At 35.7% G+C, this 25,575-nt stretch overlaps 1 pseudogene; it reads right to left on the bottom strand.

Annotated features, from left to right (window-relative positions):
- Window positions 1–21,209: 21,209 nt before the first annotated feature.
- LOC146898801 (uncharacterized) lies at window positions 21,210–22,972 on the bottom strand (annotated as a pseudogene).
- Window positions 22,973–25,575: the final 2,603 nt, after the last annotated feature.

Genomic DNA, 25,575 nt, shown 5'->3' with positions numbered 1-25,575 from the left:
AGAGTTTTTCATCATAAAACGGAATGTCACATTTCTTAAAAATCGTAAATGGAATAAATAATAATTTATCCTTCAAAAATATAAGAACATAATCTTTTAAATCTCGCAGCGGAAATATTTCAACATCATAAATAGTCTTTGGCACGAAGGCCTCATCATAAAAGTCTCATAAATAGACTAAAACATAATAATTAGTTCAAATCCAACAACTTCATTATAAATCTCTTAAAACAATACGTAAGGAATAGAAACAATGTCAAAACTCCCATTCCGTTACGTATCAGAGCACCTAAAGACGCACTGTGAGGAGTCCACTCACGACCACGCCTAATCTTGATTACCTGCAAGTTACCCATACGAAGAGCAACATTTTCAAGCAGAAGGGGTGAGATTTCTCAAACAATAATATTAAGCAGGTAACTCATAAACTACATTTAACAACATATACATCATATAATAGTCACCAACAATCATCACATAGCATCAATATTAATCACAAACGTCACCACATTTCATCAAACATTATTTATAAGCATCAACATCTAACATCAAATATAATCATTCGTCTTCATTCATCATAGCACTTCATTAATAACTTATCAACTTGACATCTTAACAACTTGACAACTTGACATCTTAACATCTTAACAACTTCGATGCAACTGCTACTTCTCAAATTATCTTAGACATCTTCAATATGCATGTGGTACCACCAGGGCATTAAGCCCCCTTCGCTAAGGTCATATTTGGACCTGTCGGGCATTAAGCCCCCATCGCTAAGGTCATATTTGGACCTGTCGGGCATTAAGCCCCCATCGCTAAGGTCATAAGGGACCTGTCAGGCATTAAGCCGCCATCACTGACTATGCAACGACACAACTCTAAATGCAACAACTTAGACAACTTCAACAACAACTTAGACAACTTCAACAACAACTTAGACAACTTTAACAACAACTTAGACAACTTCAACAACAACTTAGACAACTTCATTACGCATGTGGTACCACCAGGGCATTAAGCCCCCTTCGCTAAGGTCATATTTGGACCTGTCGGGCATTAAGCCCCCATCGCTAAGGTCATAAAGGACCTGTCAGGCATTAAGCCCCCATCGCTAAGGTCATAAAGGACCTGTCAGGCATTAAGCCCCCATCGCTGACTATGCAACATCGCAACTCTAAATGCAATGGACTCAAAATCTTATAACTTGAACTTCTTAAACAACTTATATGATTCCAATAATTTGGACAACTTCTTACGACTTCACAACTTAGACCGACACTCTTACAATTTTATGACATTAATGGTCAACAACAGCAACAAGTGCAGCATATAACAACTCTTATATAACACATCTTTAAATCACACAACTTCAAATAACACATCTTTATATAACTCTTCTTTAAAATAATACATCATTAAATATCATTAAACATTCATCATCATATATTAATCAAAAGAACCATGAAGGCAATGTGAACTAAAATAGCACGGCAATGGTAAAAATAAGGAAAGAGCTGGAATTGAACACGGCACATACAATCTTTAAATTAACTTAATTAAGAAAAACATGTGGATCACTTCTATAATTTTAAGAGCACAATCTTATATTTAGTCTTAAGCAATACCGATAGAGAGAGCAAGCAAACATAATGATGGAGTTGCAATTTTCAATTAATGAAATCGACAAAGGCACAAAGATTATCCTTATTTTTCAATTCATATATATATCTTATATATATACACACATGCGTATAGAAAATGGAGTTAGCAAGCAAACATAAAGATGAATGAAAACATAAGGAAATTGCCCCATCAATGGTTGAATGGTGAACCGAACAAAACATGATTCAAAATTTCTATTCAAATTATTAGGCCGAGTACTTAACGATAGAGTTATTAGATTTCATCCAATTTGCAGTGGATTTATAAAATACGAATTTACACTCATACCAAAGCAATAACTATAGGTTCAAACAAATTTTAGAAACAGAACATCAAATAAATACAAACAGTTTTAAGCACAAATAACATATTATCCCAATGAATCAAACATATAATTACGGCAACGTAAAAGAACACAAATTTAATCATACATTCATCAAAGGAATAAGAAAACAACGAAAATTAACAAGTCTTCACTACCCACATGATTATACAACCCTTATGATGAGTAGAGTCTCCCCCTTACTTCAATTCAACGGTTTTTCATCACCTAATCATCAATTCTCACTCAACCCTAATTCTCATAATCTTACAAAACTTATCCTAAAATACGTTAGATGCAATCTAATGATCTACAGACTTAATATTAGTGAAAGATAGTCTCACCCTTACCTTAGATTTATTTTCTGAAATCAAAAGCAGCGTTCTTCGTTCCTAGGGTTCTCTCTCTGAGTTCTCCTCTTTCTTCTCTTCTCTCTTCTTCTCCTCTTTTCCAAAAAGCGGTTTAACGTAAAAACTCTTTCTAACCCAAGCTTCCTTATTTATAATACTAATCACTCTTCCTAAATCTATTTAGGCTCAATAACTTATTCTTCTTTCTATTATAACCTCCAATTCTACTTACACTAATAATTCTCATATTCTAATAAATAATAGAATAATGCCACACACAAAAAAAATACTAACGCCTCGTATATTTATTTTATTTTCGAATCTAATTTTATTTCTAAATTAAATATATTTCTACACCAATTTAACAAATATATTTCTACACCAAATAATATATATATTATACTAGTAAATACCAACATATAACATATTTAAATAAATCACATAAATAAACTCTAATTTAATAAAAATAATTAAATAAAAAGGAGGGCGTTACACCTATTAAGCGGGATGTTACATTCTACCCCCCTTAAAAAAATTTCGTCCTCGAAATTTAGAATATACCTGAAAACAAGTGTGGATATTGACCTAACATCTCCGATTCAAGCTCCCACGTAGCCTCACCATCTGGCGAACCCTTTCATATCACTTTCACTATAGGAATCTCTTTGTTCCTGAGAGATTTGACATCACGATCTATTATTCTTTCTGGTTCTGGCTGAAAAGTCAAATCCGATCTCAATTCTATAGGATCTAACTCAACAGGTTGGAAAGGATCCGGAATGTATTTCTTTAATTGCGATACATGAAATACATCATGCAATCCCGACATGGCTGGAGGTAAGGCCAATTGGTAAGCCACCGGTCCGATACGCTTGAGTATCATAAACGGTCCTACATATCTAGGACACAGCTTCTTGGTTCTGAAAACACCTCTCAAACCCAGTTTAGGTGTAACCTTCAGGAACACATGATCACCTTCTTCAAACTCTAAAGGTCTTCGCCTATTGTCCGCATAACTTTTCTGACGACTCTGAGCTATTTTCATCTTCTCTTGTATTGACTTGATCTTCAAAGTCGTTTCTTGAATAATCTCTGGTCCAATTATGCTCTTATCTCCAACCTCCGCCCAACATAGAGGGGTTCTGCATTTCCTACCATACAACGCTTCATATGGTGCCATTCCGATACTCGAATGGTAACTATTGTTGTAGGAAAATTCTATCAGAGGCAAGTGATGATTCCAACTCCCTCCTTCTTCTACAACACAAGCACGTAACATGTCTTCTAAAGTTTGGATAGTCCTCTCTGACTGTCCATCCGTTTGCGGATGATGCGACGTGCTCAACATCAAACGAGTTCCTAAGGCCCTTTGAAAAGCCTTCCAAAAGTGCGAAGTGAAGATAGGATCTCTATCCGACACAATACTCACCGGAACCCCGTGTAGCTTGACGATTTCTGAGATGAACAATTCAGCATACTGAGATGCTTTGTAGGTAGATTTAACTGGTAAGAAATGAGCCGACTTAGTTAACCTATCTACAATCACCCATATTGAGTCTTGACCTCTCTGAGTACGAGGTAAACCTCCTACAAAGTCCATAGTAATGTGTTCCCATTTCCACTGAGGAATCTCTAATGATTGTAGCATACCGGCTGGTCTCTGATGTTCTATTTTGACTTGTTGACAAACAATACACCTTGCTACAAATTCAGCAATATCCGCTTTCATGCCTGGCCACCAGTACTCCCTCTTTAAATCTTGATACATCTTGGTAGCACCAGGATGAATTGAAAAACTACTCTTATGCGCTTCATCTAAAATCAATCTTCTAAGCTCTTGATCATTTGGATCACATAACCTTCCTTCAAACAATATTGCTCCATCCGAAGCGATAGAGAATTCTGAGTGAACACTCCTTCTCTGAAGTTCTGTGTCAACAATCTGAGCCTGCATAATTCTTGACCGTAAATCACATGAAACTTCCAATCTGTGCAACCAAATACCATCATCATCTTCTGTGACTCCAAGATTAAGGTCTCAAACCTTCTCATACATGTTACAAGTGTGCATTAAGACTTCAGCTTGAGCTAAGGCCTTACGACTCAAAGCATCTTCCACCACATTGGCCTTTCTTGGATGATATTTCAAATCAAAGTCAAAATCTTTTAAATATTCCATCCAACGTCGTTGCCTCATATTCAAATCTCTTTGATCAAACAAGTACTTTAGGCTCTTGTGGTCACTAAACAATTCAAAGTGTGCTCCATACAAATGATGCCTCCATATCTTCAAAACGAAAATTATGGCTGCCAACTCTAAGTCATGAGTAGGGTAATTTCATTCATGCGTTTTGAGTTGTCTAGATGCATAAGCTATCACATTATTTTCCTGCATAAGTACACCACCAAGTCCCTTAGACGATGCGTCACAAAACACAACATATTTCTTCTCCGGGTCAGGTATGGTTAAAATTGGTGCCTGTGTCAACTTCTTCTTCAGAGTCCTAAAACTCTTCTCACATTCTTCATCCCACACAAAAGGTACATCCTTCCTTGTGAGTCGGGTTAATGGCAAAGCGATTTGGGAAAACTTCATGATGAATCGCCGATAATAACCAGCTAATCCCAAAAAACTTCGAACCTCCGAAACATTCTTTGGTCTAGTCCAATTTTGAACAGCTTCTACTTTCGACTGATCAACTGCTACTCCTCCTTGAGAAATAACGTGACCCAGGAACTTAACTTCTGACAACCAAAACTCACACTTGCTAAACTTTGCATAAAGTTGTTTCTCTCGGAGAACATCCAACACTGTTCTCAGATGTTGAGCATGCTCCTGTGGATTCTTAGAATAAATCAATATGTCATCAATGAAAATAATGACAAATTGATCCAAATACGGTTGGAAGATCCGGTTCATATAATCCATAAAAACTGCTGGAGCATTGGATACACCAAAAGGCATAACTAAAAATTCATAGTGTCCGTAACGGGTTCTGAAAGCCGTTTTAGACACATCCGAAGATTTGATGCGTATCTGATGATATCCAGATCTAAGGTCAATCTTTGAGAACACGGACGCTCCCTTAAGCTGATCAAGTAGATCATCAATCCTTGGCAATGGATACTTGTTCTTGATGGTTACCTTGTTCAACTGGCGGTAATCAATACACAGTCTCATGCTACCATCTTTCTTCTTGACTAACAACACCGGTGCACCCCAAGGAGATACACTAGGTCTGATAAAATGCTTCTGTATAAGCTCTTCAAGCTGAGACTTTAGTTCCTTAAGCTCCAAAGGAGACATTCTATAAGGCGCTACCGACACCGGCTCCGCTCCCGGAATCAGATCAATTGAAAACTCAATTTCCCTTTCTGGTGGTAAATTTGTGATATCGGCCGGAAAGACATCCAGGTACTCACTGACAATCGGAATATCATTTGGACGTATATCTGTTTCTGAAGTCACGGTGAGCATGACATAAAAACCCTTATCTTGAGCACAAATAAACTGAGCCATCTGATACGTGTGCTTTAATAATTCTGATAGAGCCACTCCTTCCACCGAGTTAGTAGTTGGCATATAAATACTCTTCTCTGCACACCCTATATATACATGATTCGCCGACAACCAGTCCATACCTAATATCACATCAAGTTGCTTCATTGGAAGACACACCAAGTCTATATAATAAGTCTTACTAGATACGGTGATAGGACAATTCTCGCAAACATAATTCGCTACAATTCCTCCGTCGGTGGCCGTAGTTACCATCATAGGGGGATTTAATAACGAAACAGATAACTGAAGAGCTTCAACACATTGGAAAGAAATGAAAGAACTGGATGCTCCACAATCAAATAAAACATTAATAGGATTTCGGCCAAGAAAACACGTACCACCAATTAAATCTTCATTAGCTTGTGCCTTCTTGCCATCCAATGAGTACACCCTTCCTCTGTTCATTGCGGTACTTACACCTTTGCCCTTGTTCCTTCTAGTTGGACAATCCACCATAAAGTGCCCTCTCTGGCCACAAGCATAACATGAATCATCTCCCATTTTGCATGGCCCAGCATGAGTCCTTCCACATTTACTGCAAGTAACAAAAGAGTTGGATGAACCCATCTGTCTTCCCTTCTGAGGAGACCCCTTCTGAGGAGACCCTCTTGGCTTCAACTTATCATGATGCCTATCAACAAAATTGCCTCTTCTTCTATCAAATGACGTGGTACCCTCTCTGACAGCTTTATCAAAACCTCTCTCAGCCTCCAAACTGTTATGCACCATCTCATCAAAGTTTGTCAGCCTTTGCTGACTGACCACCGCATATAACTCACCCCTCAAAGCATACTTATATTGGTTAACTTTCCACATATCATTTCCCGCATACTCATGGTGAGTAGAGTAATAAGATAATTCCTCAAACTTCTTCGTGAACTCCGTCACCGACATTTGACCTTGTTTCAAATGAAGAAATTCCTGCTCCTTCTTGACCTTGAACGACAAGGGAATATATTTCTCTTTCATCACTTGCTTAAAGTTCTCCCAATTCACTGGTATTCCATTTGTCACCATCCTGCGTCGAGCAGTTTCCCACCAATCCTGTGCTGCACCTCGGAATTGGTTAGTTGCATAAACTACCTTCTCTTCCTCGGTACAATTGGCCATAAGAAAAATCTTCTCTAAATGCTTGATCCACCTCTTAGCTTCAGGTGGCTCCCCACTACCGTCAAACTCTGGAGGATGATTCCGATTGAATTCTCGGAATGCTGGATTTCCCACTACTGGAGGTGGTGGATGCTGATTCTGCTGCATCATCTGTGCCCACATCTGAGCATCAGAGTTAACATTCTGCTCCACATTCTGATTGGCTCTTGGCCGGCCTCGTCCTCTTTGTGCTCCAGACATTCTCGCTCAAACTGTCATATTTAAGTCAAAGTGATCAATTTCAACCAAATATAACAATGAGGACAACATCCTAAACTCAAAAGAACAACTACTTGGATTGTAATATTAATGACCCAAGGCACGATCTGAAACGACCTGCTCTGATACCAATTGTAACACCCATATTTGAAATTATCTAGAATAATCAAATGAGCGTTATAAAGTGATATTGGATACAATAATTATACAATACAGAAACGACTTTAAGTCGAGAGTTAAGATACAAAGATTCCGAGTCATATGTTACATTATTACACACCAAAGTTTTTGCTTCATAATTCTAGATACGAAGTCTAACAACGTAACTTAAATAATATAACATATGCATCCTTAATTCAACTCCACTTTGATTTCCGCAAACTCGATCAATCCAAAGCTTTTTCCTTACCTTTTCTTTGAGCAACCTGTGAACCTGAACAAATAAGGAGTTGGATGAGACATAATGCCTCAGTGAGTTCTATCTAACCTAGGCTAGTGATAACCTTGGGGAAAAATTCTATGGTCATCACGTGTCTAATATACAACCTGCCGGTTGATTATACGTGTGTGGTCTTTCTTGGCTAGACGGTAGTGCATGCTAGGTCCGTCGTAGATCCTTATAATCTTACTAAAGGTCTTGCTGCTCTATTCATGTCATGGCGATCAAGGGAAAAGTCTAAGATCGCTATATCAAGATACGCACTAAGTATCAAGAACTACCTTTCATGACACATCTCTAAGTCGAACGACTAAGTAAAACCTATCTCGTCTTCGTCATACTTCTTTACTTGATTCTAAGCTTGTACATATTAAATCATATCTTAATTCATACGCAAGCATAATACATGTTTAAACATTAGGTTAGAAGTTAGCGTTGAACAATCAAGAATATCTGAGTTCGTTTTACGGATTAGTTCCAGGAGGAGCAGCCCCGGAAGTTAATCCTTTACTACCGGTAATAATGCCTAACAAGGCGTACCGGACTCCCTTAGTGAACGTGCGGGTCCCTCACGGCTTACCCCATTCCCCCTTGGAGAACCTTTTGTACCCATCCTTGGAAGGTATACAAAAGACACGACACTTCACTTCTTAATAATCTTATACGTATGATTCTTGTCTTATCTTACTCGTGAATAATTAACTATTCGTTATTCTTCTTATTCACCAACCTCAAAACTTAACTATCTAATTCTCGATATGTAGATCGAGGCTCTAAGTTCTCTCCCTTTATCATAGTGTATAGCTTGCTACCCATTCAAGACTTAGCTTTCCCTCATGTCATGCTTTGCCATCACCAACGAATACTTGCTTCACTCTTTTATTCTCAAGAAAACACTTGAAAGCCTTTGCTTTAGGACATTGTTATGAGGGGTTCACTTATAAAAAGACTGTCCAAGGAAAACAGCTCGAAGAACGACCAAAGGCAAGAGGCGAGCAAACAGTGCAGTGCTGCACTGACTTACTCGCCTAGGCGAGTACAAGAGCTCGCGAGGCGAGCTGCCTTACTCGCAGCTGCGAGCAGAAGGCGAACGACAACCCCCCTGCGGCCATTCGAGCTCGCCGTGGCGAGCAACCTACTCGCTAGGCGAACTTTGGCAGTCCAGAATCACCCAAAATGGTGTTTTTGATCAAAAGACCTCATATACAAGTATCCCAAAGCATAATATGACCCTTAGGAACATTTTAAACCTGTAAAAACAGTCTTAGAGCAAGTATCCATAAGCAAAACAAGCATCACATGAAAAGGCAAATAATTTATATGCATAAACCCTAACAAAACAACTACTCTTTCACAAGCAACACACAACCCATGGAAGGGATCTATCTAAGAACTCACCTTTGGATGATTATAAGTAGACTCACACAAGATCAAGCTCTTGACAACAATTTATCCACAAACCCTAGATATGAGAAATCTTTGGTGAAGCTTGTACCAACTCCCTTGCCAACAAACTAAGCATAATCTCTAGTCTAGTGAAGGTTTGGAAGATGATTGAGTGGTGATTCAAGTTTGGGTGATGAGTAGTGGTAATAATCTTAGAGAGAAGGAAGAGCAAAAGAGAAAGATAGAAAACCTAGAGAGAGAGTGGAGAAAATATTATGAAGGTAAAAGTCCCAAAATCATATAAATATCTTCCTCATGTGAAATTCCAAAAATGCCCCTCTCCTTAAACGCACACATTGCATCGTTATCAGGTCCTATTAAGCGGGATGTTACACAATCAAATGAATCCGTCTACGAATATAAAACCATATAGCAGAAAAGTTTATGTGTGGCCCATTAAAGCATCAAACCGGGTCTAAAACTAAAAACTGAACCGATCATCAACATAAAAACGGTCCATATACCATCAACTACTTGAAGCAGGTCGAAAATTAAATGTAGAATGAATTTGTTAAGTTAGATTTTTATTAAGCGTTAAATCAAAAAAAAAAGGTAATAAGATGCTCCATATAGTGCAATATTGAAGCAACACAATTGCATAGGTGACAAATGAACAGTTTTTACTCCCGTCATATATTATAAATAATAAAAAGCGATGTTTCATCCCTTTGCAGAAAAAATGCATAACAGATGTCCTGATACAACAAAAAAGTTAAGAAATCGTGAAAATAGTTTTTTGACATAAAAAGTGAAAATTTGCGATTATGGAGATTGTTTTGAGAGTCTATAGATTTATCTTCTTCTTTTTTTTTCTTTCATTTTCAAACTTCAATTTTAAAGTAGAAAAGGTAAATTTTCTCCTACCACAAACTTATCAGTTTTAGTTGATTATTTATATAGTTTATTTTAATAATGCAAGCATATCATGTCTTTTATTTTTAAAAACATGTATTATCATTTTTTTTCCAATCATAATAGAAATTGTTATTGTTAGAGAATGTCTTGGGGATTTCAGTGTAAAAAACTTTCTTTGATCTTGGAGACCTATTTTTTCCAGAAAAAATAGGAAAGAATGAAAACTATTTAGTATAAAAATTTATAAATAAGATTTATTATGATCCGCCAATATATGATGATATATTAGGAAAATGAATAAAATAAATAAGCTCCTTACGATTTTTTATGGAACAATGAAATAACTTATTTTGTTAATAAAGTGAAATATAATAGCTTATGAGTGATATAAATCGTATTAATTTTTTTGTTGAAGATACACATATTATTATTGAGTTTTTCTATCATATACTAATTTATTCATGTTAGAAGTTCAAAAACATAAGTTTTTATTTGAACTTATACATTTTATATTAAATATATAATTATTTAGTAAATAATTCCTCTTTTTCAAAAAAAAAAGTTGTTACTTTTAATTGCTTTAACATGTGAATATTGGAAATATTAAACAAACCAATTATTAATTAAAGAAAAATTTTAGAAAAACAATAACTAACTTTTTATGGTTTGTTTTTAATAAATAAATAAGTTTTTTCTGATATTATTGCATAATTAAAAGAGAATATGAAAACATTTTGAAGAAAAAGTGATCAACAAAGTTTTATCAGCATTTAAAAAAGATCGAGACGGAGGAAACTGTGGTTAGAAAAGCAAGAAACAATTCGTTTTTCTTGTTCAGAGGAAAACAAAGAAAATGTTATTCTTACATTTTGTTATCGAGGAGGGATCCATTGACTCCAAGAGTAAGTCTAAAGACTTACTCCAAATCTTGACCCTTCATTTTAATAATAATTAATGGTTGTGATTAATTCATAATAATTGTTAAGGTGGGGTGTTTTGCTCTATCCACACATCTATCTTACTGTATATTGGTTCCAGGACTGTGCTTCCGTTCTGTTATACTGGACTTATTTTTGTTGAAATGCTTGTCGTGGGTTTTGCTGTTATATGACCATTAAACTTTCCTTTGTTTTATCTCATATTTTTTGTCAACAAGGTTTGAATTAATCAATTGAAAAAAATAGTTCTATGCCATCATCCAATGATCCAAAAGTCGTAAGACACCACAAAATAGCAATAACCAATTAATTTAAGTTCCTCAAAGATTCCACAACCTCTTTGTACCGTGCACATAGACCTAATTTCTTAAAAAATAACAATAAAATAATCGTGTATCAGATTAACCCTAATGATATTTTTGGAGGAAGAAAAAAAAACCCATAATTTTCACTATGAAGAACCCTAATAAAGAATAGAATCATAGACTAGTGAAGAACCCGAAAAGAGAAGCAAGGAAGCATTTGAAAATTGAAAGAAATGCATTTGAAAATTGAAAGAAATCAAAAGGGTTGAGAGAGATAGAAGAATAGGAACGATTGAAAATTGAAAGAAAAAAAGGGTTGAGAGAGATGGAAGAACAAAGGATGGATTATTTCTAGCATTGCAGTGGACTTGAAAGGAGTTAAAAGCACCCCACCTTAACAATTATTATGAATTAATCACAACTATTAATTATTATTAAAATGAAGGGTCAAGATTTGGAGTAAGTCTTTAGACTTACTCTTGGAGTCAATGGATCCCTCCTCTTTGTTATCATATTGATTTGCAAGAATTATCATTTCCCTAAACGAAATACCGAATAAATAATTAAATGTACTTTTGACAACAAAAACACTAAGTTTCAAAAAGAGACAAATTGATAAATAAAGGAGCCAAAAAAAGAAGAAGCAAAAAACACACCTTGATAGCAAACAAACGATAAAAAAATAGGCAAAAGTGTGTGTTTTTTCACATTAGAGTTTTACATATTTATAGGAAAAATAGACCACTCTCATCAGTGCTCCCATTTGATTTTTCAAATTAGCATCAATTTCAGAAATAAAAAGCATTTAATTTATCAATAAATGACGATCATCGGTCAATCCTTGCATTAATACTTCTTTTAAATTGCATTAACATATGAATTTTTTTTAAGTAACATAAGAAATTATTCATGCTGTATATTATTATGTCTATATACACCATTTTTTTTTCTCTCGCACCGGTTTCTGATCCACCAAAGGTGGGTGATTAATCCGGCTCATACGTAGCATTGGCCAATCGTTGTTCCTCCTGAGAATCGAACCTGGTATTCCCGAATACGTCCTTGGAAGGAGCTCCTTGCCATTGAAACCCAAACAACTTGGTTTATATACACCATATTTAAAAGTTTCTAAATTACTAATATTAGTTGGTGATATATGATCCTTTTTATTAGTGAATGTCTCCATAATTTTTTTATAAAATATTAATATTGAAAAAACCACCGATGAATTGATCTGAATGCTGAGAGATTTTTGTAAGATAAAATATCGTCTCAGGGAGAACCTATCATGTGTAATTTATAGATTCTTTGACGAAGATTAGTCACTGTTAAATGACATTAGAAACTTCTTACCGATAACATGGAAAACAAAAGAAAAATGGTAATTTAAAACCATTAAAAACTTTTTTTGTTGACTACATGTGCTATTGATATATTTCAAGCTCAAATAACATTTTATTTGTTTGTTGGCTTGCACATTATATTTCAAAGGATATCTCATACTTAAACTTACAATGAGCATAGTGTGATATGTAATAACATTATAATTCAAACAACTGCAACCAGAGTTCCTATATATGTAACAATGCACAATAGAATATGAAGAAAAAATATCAATACATGTGGCAAACCCTATGGAAACACACAAAATAGATTTTAAGTGAATTGGTAAGTAATTCTTACTAGTGTAGTGACCCGTGCCAAGCACGGGGAAATAAAAAACTTTTTTGATCAAATGTATAGATTTTATATTATGTTATCTTAAAGTTATAAGTGTGGTTATAATTTAAATTTGATATGGAAAAAATATCATCTTAATTTTGTATATATTTTGAAATATCTAAACATTGCACATAATGATTAAAGTATTGGGATTTATAATTATAAAATATAGTTGTAGTTTAAGAGTTGTTCATTGTTAAACTTAGCATATGTAATATTTTTGCAAAAAATACGCCGACGTACTATATATTATTATTTGTTGACATAATGTATTATATTAATCATAAAAACTAAAATATTTGTATTTTTTTTATAAAATAGTCAGTGTCAGATGTAGAGATCCAGTATGTGAATGCAAATGTTAGATTTTTTACGGGTGTGTATAAACATAGTTTGTGCTACACAAATGCTGATTGTTCTTTGTTTTTATTTTTTACAAAACCAATGGTCTAATGTAAATATTGTATTTTAGGGTAACAACGATGTAAAATAAAAAGTCCAATGGTTGTTATACCTGAAAAGTGAATCGTATTTTAGGGTAACAACGATGTAAAATAAAAAGTCCAATGGTTGTTATACCTGAAAAGTGAATCAATTAAAAGTCAATTGCAGGAGGATCTGCTTATATAGAAATTACATGTCCTGTAATGACCAGTACGCCTTACAATGAAATAAAAAGAAAATACGACTTACAAACAGTACGCAACTTTAGTTTTCTCAATTATAGCAACAACAATTCTAAAACATAATTGATAAGTGTTTAAAAGTGATATAATTCATATAGGAGTTTAGGCATTTTAGTGACTTGTTTTGCAAGATTCTCCATGGAAAACTCCAAATATTATGCAAATATGTCATATATGCTTTTGAGCCTTATTCTACCCAATTTATGCAGGAAATGACAAGCAAGGTACAAGAAAGAAGATTTTGAACCAAAGGTAGGACGCTTTCGCGTCCTATGGACGCTTAAGCGTCCACAATGTCGTATGCAACTCATGGCACGCTTTCAGGACGCTTTCAGTACGCTTTTCATGATTCAAGTAGGACGCTTTCGCGTCCTCATCACGCGAAAGCGTGCAAGCTCCAGAGGCAAACCGTCTTAGGACGCTTTCTGCACGCCATTAGCACGCGAAAGCGTGCTCATCTACTTATGCCAGAAGATATTTTCACTGCATACGTGGCAGCTTGCTATTGGTCACTGGGAGATTTTTTGTGAAGGACGCTTAAGCGTCCTGAGGACGCGAAAGCGTCCAACACGAGTGCAGCCCCATTTAAATAGATTTTTTACCTCTCTTTTGGGGGACTGACTGTTTTATTGAGATATTTTCATACATTCTAGAGAGAGGTTAGAGCTATTTCAAAGAGAGAAACACAAAGCAATTGGTTTAGGAGTAGATTCAATTCAAGATCGCTTTGGACACGAAGGATCTTGACATGGAATCTTCATCTTTCTTCATCTCTTGCATAGTTTACATGTCTATGTGTAGCTATCATCTACTTGTAGTATTGAGGTAATCAAACAAGCTATTATGTAATCTTTTGATCTTTTAATGTATAAGGTTCTAGCTTAATGATTCAATATTGTTGTTATTCTTGCTTTTAATGCTTTCAAAGAGATTCAAGATGATTTGGACACGAACTCTTGAATCTAGAACTAGAATAACAAACTATCTTAAGTTATATCACTCTTGACAAGTTTGTAAACCTTCGATAATTGCTTTTAATCAAGAATTTAATGCTTTCGGATACTTAATCAGGCTGGACACGGTCGATTAAGTTATCCGATCGACTTTGTTATCGTTTAAGGGATTTGGACACGAATGTTTAAACGATAACTTAGAAATAACGATGTCGCTTTGGACACGAAGGATGTTGTAGAAATGATTGTGATAATATTGGTTATAAAGCTAGAGTCTGTTAATCGATCGAGAGATTGCTGCTGTTATGCTTGCTCGTTATCTTATACCGCAAGCGAAATAGTTCAATCTCATCTCGTTTTTACTTTTATGTCGTTGAGGAACATAGTTTTACAAACAAATAATTTATATCCAAACCCTTAATGTGAAAGATTGTGAAAATACTTATGATATACGCAACTCCCTGTGGAGACGATATTAAAATACTTATCTTGTTTGATGCAAAATTAGACAACATCAAAATGGCGCCGTTGCCGGGGAGTAGCGGATAATTTCATAAGTATCGAAACAATTTTGTCATGTTAAGCAATTTTGCACAAAAATTGATTCTTGTAAATTTGTTGTACATATATACACATATACTTTCTTTTATGTTACTAATCACTTGGTCAAGTCGATGTGTCCAATCGAGAATTCAAAGGAATCTTAGAAAAGAAGGTCGTGTTGGCATCACTAATAGATTGGTCATTAAAGCTTGATGAGGCAGGTGAAAGTCGTGCCACTTGCCGGTTGAACTAGAGCACAAAGCGTTTTGTGCGCACAAAGCGTTTTGATTTCTTAATTTTGACCAAGAGTAAGTGGGTGAATAGAGGAAGGTTCAAATACAACAATGCGGAGAAATGCGCGACAAGCGTTGAATCCCCTAAAGTGTACAAGGAGAAGGTGAGCGCTATCATGGCAAGAGGATTGTGAAACAAAAACTTTGAGCCCGGACAAATGGTGTTACTGTGTAACTCATGATCTCGGTTAATCCTGGGAAAGTTCAAGTCTATGTGGTCTAATCCGTTTACAATCAAAAAAAAAAAGGCCTTATGGAACGGTAGTGTAGAAGTTCCAATGACAAAGTCCGACTGGACGGGGAATGGGTAAAGATTGAAGCCCTACTTCGGTGGTGAAATTGATCGGAATATGTCGACTATTTCACTAATCGAACCGTGATTTCTTCAAAGATAAAGGCGTCGAGCTCATGACGTAAAACAAGCGCTTGCTGGGAGGCACACCCAGTTTTGTAAGTATTTTTTTTATGTTATGCATTTAGTTTTAGTCATTTAGCAATCAAAGCAAGAATTGTAAAAAGCAAAATTTTGAGCATACTTGGGAGGACGCTTTCGCGACAGGAGGTCGCTTAAGCGTCCTACGCGTTGGTTTGAAAAAAAAAACATAATGTTTTCCAAGGGGATTAACTCCCCTTAACCACACACACTCACCCACTTCCCTCTCATTTTCGGTTACACAACACAAAAACAAACTTCTCACTTTTCTCTCTTCACAAACACAAACCTAATTTCATTTTTGTCAAATCCAAGTCACTCACTCAAAGATTTGTGCATTCATTCTCTTTCATTTGAATCTCCTTTCAAAGATTTGACAGGTTTGTTGCTCCTTCCCATTTTCTTGCTCTTAACTAGAAAACACATACATGCTTCATGCATTTGTAGAAAGGCTAGGGTAAGGCTAGATTTTTATGATTAGAGACTGTGTACTAGGAATCTAGTGGTGAAAAGAATCAGTTTTGAATCAAATTGCCATGAACATTCAATTTTTGGAATGGTGACCCATTTTGAATCTTTTAAAAAAAAAAATTTAGGGTTTGAATGGTTCATGTGCAAATTTCTTGATCACTAGTGAGTTTTAGAGACTTAGGAAGTTTAATGTTGTCAAAAATATACTGGATTGGTGTTGTGTTGGAATTTTGGGATGAAATTATGCAGGTGCAGATGGAGGACGCTTTTCATCAGTTCTGAGGACGCTTAAGCGTCCAAAAAGCGTGCAAATGGCAGAGTCTTCATGATAGCACGCTTTTGAGGTCGCTTAAGCGTCCCAAAAGCGTCCTACCCCCAGTCATTTATTTTTCTGTGCTTTTCAAATCTGTTTAACTAGGTTGATTCCATTTGTGTTCTAATTGAATTTTATCATATGTGTATGGACTTTTCTGGTTGTTTTGCAGATGGCACCTAAAAACAAAACCACCGGCACCAAACGAACTAGAGGTTCCACTTCCGGAACCATTGAGCGTTCCATACCCGTACCACGTACTTTTGACCGTAACCGGTACTCTTCCGGGAAACATCTCATGAGGTACAATGAATTAAACAAGGGCACCTGGCACGAGAAAACCTTCAACATCAACCCGACTGGCAATTATGCCCACATCCTTAACATGATAACATCTAGGAAGTGGGATAAGCTTTTGACACCTGAAACCCAAATCAACCCAGACATTGTGCGAGAGTTCTACGCCAATGCTTTACCCAATTGTGAGAAAACGGAGATGGATGCTAGGTTCACATACACTAGCTTTGTTAGGGGTACCAATGTGAGGTTTGACCGAGACACCATTAACACATATCTCGGTAATCCCCTAGAGCTTGACCCGCCCGAGGATCCTACTATCCCCACCCTTTGTGCCTATGGAGAGATGGAGAGAGACAAAGATTACAGCTTTAGGCAAATAGGTAGAGACATACTCTTACCAGGAAAAACTTATAACAAGGGAAAAAAGAGCCAGGAGTATACAACCGCCAATTTTAGGGACATGAAACTTGAAGCTGGTATTATATTCCAATTCTTGGTGCATAATGTCGTTCCTAGGAGTCATGTCACAACCACACCTATGGCTGCCCTACCTTTGCTTTGGCACATTCTTCAAGGAGGGCAAGTAGATGTTGCCCGAATTATTTCTGACCAGTTGAAGCATGTAGCCTTGTGTGGTTACATAGGCAAGATCTCTAAGCTATCTTTCCCCGGATTCCTTATGGGTCTACTGAAAGACCAGGGTGTAGATATTCCTGAACCCCGACTTGAAAAGCTTAAAGGAATGGTTGATGATCGATACATTTTCATCCATTCCCAAAGACTAGCTGGAGTTATACCACATGAGCCCGAGCCTGAGCATGACCAGGAGGATACTCAGCAGCAGGAGGGTGTGCACCAGGAGGATACTCAGCAGCAGGACATACCTCATCCTCCTACTTCATTTGAGTTTTCATCTTTTCAGGCTTATATGATGCAGTACGAGCAGAGACAGGAGCAGCGGGACCATTTTATTATGGACCAGAATGATGCACTTTACAGGAGCCACAGAGGCATCTACCAGTCACTGTATGAGGCTCGCATGGACCCTGCTTACCAGATGTTGTCACCTGAGACTTACATGGAGGCTTGTAGATGGCCTGGGGACAGGCCAATTTTCCCAGGAGGGGGTAGTGGTGCAGCTTTTGGTGGTACTCAGGGTGATGATCATGACATGGATGATGATGATGCGGCAAACTGACCGCATCAGCTTGTATTTTTAGTGATGCTTTGATATTTCTGCTTTGACTATTTATGTTTATGTTTTTATGTTGATGTTGGAACAATTTAAATGCTTTTGTACTTATACTTTTTGAGCACGGTTTCGAGTGTTCAACATTTTGGTTTAGTTAAATTTCATTTTGGGTTAAATAACTTAGCTTGTTGTTTGGTTTTTAACTTATCGCTTTGGAAGAAAAATTTTGTTTAATCTTGCTTGTGTTTCGTCAAAAGAAAGAGTGCTCATGAACATCAAAGTTTAAGGTGCTCCAAGGAGCCAATGTTTGAGCAAAAGCAGGTGAGTGATAATGATATTAATTGTGAGAAAGCGCAAAGCCAAGGTATTAGTTTCCCGTTATTCTAGGTTTTTACTAAGAATTTGAAACTTGTACTTTGCACAAAATGTATCTCATTTAATTCTTGTCATAAACATAAATATGTATGAACCACTTAGTACTTAACCTAAATGTGAGGTAACTTCAAACTGTTGTATATATGCTGGAGACCGATAATCACCGTCTAACTTGTTTTAGTTATGTTAAATCTGATAATTATTTTGAACTGTTTGAAAGCATGGAAAGGATCAAGGCACTTTTTGAATCGAGAGTAACCTACTTGACCACATAAAGCCTACCTGTGAGAAGAGTGAGTATCTGATACCCCAATCTGAGCCAAATGAATCAAGTCCTCAAACATGAACTGTCAATATTCATAAGCACAATGCTTGTTGAATTTGCCTGAAATTTTTCAAAAATCCAGTTCATGGTTGAATCTTATAGGATTTTGATAATTTTACTTTGTTGAACCCTTAACCTTTTTGTACTTTGTCCCTTGCCTTAGGATAGGGGAACATTCAATTAGAGTTTTGTTGTATTCAAGTTGGGGAGAAAAAGGAGGCATTATATGTTAAGTTATGGTGAAGTTGTAAAATAACCTGACAACATTGAATCAAAGAAAAAGTTGTACATTTGAAAAAGAAAAGAAAAGAAAAGAAAAAGAAGAAAAAGGAAGAAAAATCAAAAATAGAATAAGTTGTCAAGGTTATTGGTTTGATTGTTAATCATCAAAGGTTGTAATTTTTGGTAGGGAAGATTTTGAATTTCAAGTTGTATTACAAAGAATGTTCCTCTTTGATAGGCTTTCTGATCAATTGCCCCACATATGACATTTCTTTTGTAGCCCGGCCAAGTTATAACCCTTGCAAGACCTTTTGATCCATGCTTTTATGCTTTTTGAGACGATATTTGGATGAACACCTAACTTAAATAGGATGTTAGCATGACTGTTGGATGTGTGTTCATTACCTTACTCATTGTTATCTTGGTATTCCATTTACTTTTAAAGAAGTGTGTTAGGTGTGGTTCATAGATAGTTATGTTTATGTTTTGAAGTTTATGATGTATAGTTTGTGCTTAGGACATATTTCGCATTCTTAGTTTGCACCTAGAGTAGCGGAGGACTTCATGCTTGCCAGCGCGATCATATTTGAATCACCATTTGTTTAAATTTTTGTTTTGAATAGTTTGACATCATGTTAAAAACCTTGTCCAAAGCCTTGTTAGTTTCCTTTTCAATTGATTTGTTTGAGGACAAACAAAAAGCCAAGTTGGGGAGAGTTTGATAAGTGTTTAAAAGTGATATAATTCATATAGGAGTTTAGGCATTTTAGTGACTTGTTTTGCAAGATTCTCCATGGAAAACTCCAAATATTATGCAAATATGTCATATATGCTTTTGAGCCTTATTCTACCCAATTTATGCAGGAAATGACAAGCAAGGTACAAGAAAGAAGATTTTGAACCAAAGGTAGGACGCTTTCGCGTCCTATGGACGCTTAAGCGTCCACAATGTCGTATGCAACTCATGGCACGCTTTCAGGACGCTTTCAGTACGCTTTTCATGATTCAAGTAGGACGCTTTCGCGTCCTCATCACGCGAAAGCGTGCAAGCTCCAGAGGCAAACCGTCTTAGGACGCTTTCTGCACGCCATTAGCACGCGAAAGCGTGCTCATCTACTTATGCCAGAAGATATTTTCACTGCATACGTGGCAGCTTGCTATTGGTCACTGGGAGATTTTTTGTGAAGGACGCTTAAGCGTCCTGAGGACGCGAAAGCGTCCAACACGAGTGCAGCCCCATTTAAATAGATTTTTTACCTCTCTTTTGGGGGACTGACTGTTTTATTGAGATATTTTCATACATTCTAGAGAGAGGTTAGAGCTATTTCAAAGAGAGAAACACAAAGCAATTGGTTTAGGAGTAGATTCAATTCAAGATCGCTTTGGACACGAAGGATCTTGACATGGAATCTTCATCTTTCTTCATCTCTTGCATAGTTTACATGTCTATGTGTAGCTATCATCTACTTGTAGTATTGAGGTAATCAAACAAGCTATTATGTAATCTTTTGATCTTTTAATGTATAAGGTTCTAGCTTAATGATTCAATATTGTTGTTATTCTTGCTTTTAATGCTTTCAAAGAGATTCAAGATGATTTGGACACGAACTCTTGAATCTAGAACTAGAATAACAAACTATCTTAAGTTATATCACTCTTGACAAGTTTGTAAACCTTCGATAATTGCTTTTAATCAAGAATTTAATGCTTTCGGATACTTAATCAGGCTGGACACGGTCGATTAAGTTATCCGATCGACTTTGTTATCGTTTAAGGGATTTGGACACGAATGTTTAAACGATAACTTAGAAATAACGATGTCGCTTTGGACACGAAGGATGTTGTAGAAATGATTGTGATAATATTGGTTATAAAGCTAGAGTCTGTTAATCGATCGAGAGATTGCTGCTGTTATGCTTGCTCGTTATCTTATACCGCAAGCGAAATAGTTCAATCTCATCTCGTTTTTACTTTTATGTCGTTGAGGAACATAGTTTTACAAACAAATAATTTATATCCAAACCCTTAATGTGAAAGATTGTGAAAATGCTTATGATATACGCAACTCCCTGTGGAGACGATATTAAAATACTTATCTTGTTTGATGCAAAATTAGACAACATCAATAATCAATGATCATACTTTTTGAAAAACTTCACGATACACAACATTTGTGGTCTCCTTGCAAACATTATTATCTTCGTCCAATATGAGCAGCTTAAAACCTTTTCTAGAAGTAACTCGAGAGACAACGACATAGAGTTGTCCATGCGTGATCACGGGCCTAGGAAGATAAACTCCCACTCGAGATAAAGATTGACCCTGACTTTTATTTACCGTCATTGCAAAACAAAGCGTCAATGGAAATTGCCTGCGTCTGAATTTAAAGGGTAGTCATGGATCACTCGGAATAAGATTCATCTTGGGAATGGATATCCTGGTACCTGCCCTTTTTCCTGTAATGACGGTAGCAACTATCGTGCTCTTCCCTAGATGAGTAACTGTCGTCCTCGTACCGTTACACAGTCCATTGGCCTGATCGATGTTTCTCATCAGCATAACTGGACATCCTACCCTTAGTTTCAACCGGTGATTTGGAATTCCAGAGCTCTTAATACCATTAAGAAATTCCGTTGTGAACCACTCGCTCTGGACATCAGAATTTTCGCTCGATCTACAAACAGAATCAGAGCTTAAATACTCTTTCTCTTCACCTGGAATCAGTGACATCATATATTCGTTAACATGCTCAACTGAATCAAGCGTTGGTGCGAGTATTCCCCTTTCTTGGTAAAAGAGTGGGTCACCAATTTTATCATTCAAATCGGGATATACAAAGTCTATTAGTGACATCAACGAATTTGTTGTGTCGGATATGAGCAAATCTTCAGGAATTTCTTCCTTCATTTCACCATTCTCATCCAAAGCGTCGTTGCCGTCTCCAATTGAGAGTATCCACTTGCCAAAATTAGCAATTTCTTCCTGCTCTGCAGGTACCGAAGATGCACCCAATCTCATATTAACAGTGAGCCTCAACACATTACGATAAGCCCATATCTTTGATGAATAGATTGATGCATCAACAATATCCTGCATCAATCCTTTTCGGACAATAGGCAATGTCTGCCTGAAATCACCACCTAAAACTACCGTCATTCCACCAAAAGGTCTAAACTCGTTAACGGGATCATTCTTGGACATGATATCACACATCGATTGGTCAACTGCATCAAAACACCAACGGTGCATCATTAGCAGCACACACCAGGTCTGCCCTTGGATTATTGTTATCCATGGTCAGAGATGATGCCTCATTAATCTCAACAGTGACTGTCAGCATTGAGTGTGTGGTTCTTCCACCTGGTAATAGAAGAGCCGCTATACCGCTGGATGCAGCATTCAAAAAAATTAACCCCTTCGATCTAACAGCAGTCGACAATGTTTTCCATATAAAGGTTTTTCCAGTACCATCGTAACCATATAAGAAAAAGAAACCACCATCGTCAGAACCAACGGAGTCCATGATCTTGTCATGCACACATCTTTGTTCATCAGTCAGCATCAATAACATGTCAGCTTGTGTCTTTGCCAGTTCATCCTTGTTGTAATTTAGTTCATCAACGATAAGCTTGTTTGTGAAGGTTGGCATGTCTGCTGCATTTGGACTTGGCATAGATTTGAATTCAGTAAGCGACCGTCCATTTTCCTGAAGCAGCATTTCAATTTGAATCAAACACAGGTTCTTTAAGTCATCTTCACTGATACATAGATCTGTATATTAAATGTAAAGTTACAAAATTAATATTAACATCTTTGCATGCATTTGTGTGCACGTTGAAGAGAAAGAAAAAATATTAGCTTTATATGAGAAGCCTTTATATTTAAACGTATCATTATGTGTTGAAACATGCATATTTTCACTTATGTCTTTGACATAAAAACTAAAAATGATAGGGTAAATTGTAGCCTCTTGTGGGTAGACAGCGTAAGTTCTTAGAATTATATGCAATGCAATGAAAAAAATTATATTGAAGTTACAACTCAACTCTTAATCGATAAAAGCTTCTTTCAGCTTAACTCAAACTAAAAAAATAAGCTTATTTGTAAAGGATTTCCCAAGTCATTAGTTACTAAATGTACAGAAGAAATAGATATAGGAACTTCTACAAAATGATGTCATGAGTGGAAACTAATGTAGATTATGTGAAAAGTTAATCAATTAACGAACAGATAATGTGAACAAATTAATTAAGATATACATAGTGGAAAGCTATATACCTACTTTCTTAGCTAGCCTGAAATTTATCTCTATTTTACTTAAGCTTATGTTTTCTTACGTGCATACACTCGTATTATATATATATATATATATATATATATATATATATATATATATATATATTTGTATAAACTTATTCTCATCAAATCAAAAATATTTAATGGTGTATTTGTTTATTATTTTTTGAAAGACTATTGGGCTTGTTTATTATTACTACTTAAATAGATAAATATATTTATGGAGATAGGCATACAATACTTTGAGCATGAGTATGTTAACCATTTTTCTAAACTGTGCCTTTTTAGCCCGAGAAAAAAAATGCAAAAATCAGATCTTACACAAAACAAAATGGTACATAGATTTCGAAATAAGTACAATAAATATTACCCCGGAACATTCAGATGCCTCCTACGTTCAAATAAGATACCATCGGACAGCAACTGCCATGTCACATCCCATACAATATTAGGGCTCATCATTGTGCTAGTGGTTAAGAGATGCACAAACAACCAACGTAGTTGTTGACCCGAACCCAACTCACCATTTTCCGTTATACAATCTATAAACTTTATGTCGTCATCAGGTAATCCCAAAGCAGAGCATGCTTCCTGGAACGTGTCATAGGTATGTTCATTAACTGTTTTTATGCAACTATATCCCATGCAACCCTTCTGAATGGTCAACATTATCCTCATGTAGTACAGCTCCCCTATACCAGGCGACGTGCAATGAAGCCTTCCAATGCAAGCCGTATAGACACTCTAAAAACTCTCCTTACATGACCATTTGGATCCCTTCCTAAAATCTTTTATCCTAATGGTATATCCTGCACTAAGTATTATAAATTTTCCCAAAACTTTACTCTAAGGTTTTCTTCTAACCCTACATGAGGTGCATAAGCACTAATAACATTAAAGGTATCTTATTCCACTACAAAATTTAGGACTATGATCCTATCTCCCAACCCTTTTATATCAATAATATCCTTATTCCACTCTTTACCCACAATAATGCTTTCCCCATTTCACGTTCCAACTTTGCAGTATACCAAAAGTTAAATTCTGAAATATCTAATTTGTTCTCCTTTCCACACACCCATATATTTTTATGTAGACACATAAAATTATTCATCCTCCTAGCGAGTGTGCACTATTTTCATAATTTTTTTTGTTAAGAGTTTCTATATTCCACGTTTCAAAATGAGAATCCTACTCTCATGAACTAACTTCTGTACCCATGTTCGTTCACGAGGATTTGGCTAAAGAAGTTAGTTCGCGATTATTCTAAAAAATAAATAAAATTTAATTAACATAAATTATAAGGAAATGTTAAAGTGTGCCCTTAGGACATTGGTCAAGAAGATAAAAATAGAAATATTGCATTGGAAAATGAGTTAAAATATTATTCTTTTAAAAAAAAAAGTTAAAAAATTATTGAATCCAATGCAAACCTACTGCATAACACTACATGCCTATATATTTTGAATGAAGATATAATATTAATCTCACTTGGGAGGTTTCTCATATAGTCTAATACGATGATACACCCCAATGTAAGCTCCATGAGAAGTACCAACATTATAATGATTTATTTTGTTATTTTTTGAATGTCATTTGTTTAACTTTTTTTATCTTAAATTTTATATTTTTGATTTATTCACTTTCGTGCAATTTTTTTATCATGACAATATTTTTTTTAACATCTATTATTTCAAATTTCTTCGCCTTTTTTAGAGTATGAGCAAAGAAGAAAGTTAGTTATCAAGTGCCAATCTAGTTGAGACGTCATGCCTCTCTCTTTATGCTTTTGCATCTCTATTATATATATTTGCACTATTTTATTTTGATAGTACACATGGCATCCTTATATTGAAAGGTGCATTTAATGTTTTGTGTAATTGGTACATATTATGTGATTTGTGCAAGACTTATGTAATTAACATGATTATGCAAGTTGACTAAAAGACTTATAATGACAAAAAAAATAAATGGAATATTTTATTCAAATTATTTTTGCTATTTAATGTGTTACTAATTTCATTACTAAATTAATGGCATAATTGATGTGACTTACTTGCTTCTTTTTTCCTATAAATATTGTTTGTCCGTCTCAAACATCTTCACATCATTTAGAATTCATACTAAAATTTTAAAATTATTCTCAAAATCTCTCTTTTATTTTATTGAAACACTTTTCTTCTTAACATATTTTTTTCATC

Source organism: Medicago sativa, chromosome 8, assembly GCF_051527215.1.
Source record: "Medicago sativa cultivar Bolivia chromosome 8, Bolivia_mono, whole genome shotgun sequence".
In the NCBI taxonomy this organism is placed as follows: Eukaryota; Viridiplantae; Streptophyta; class Magnoliopsida; order Fabales; family Fabaceae; genus Medicago; species Medicago sativa.
The sequence above is the reverse complement of the archived record's forward strand: the minus strand, read 5'-3'. Positions and strand labels throughout refer to the sequence as shown.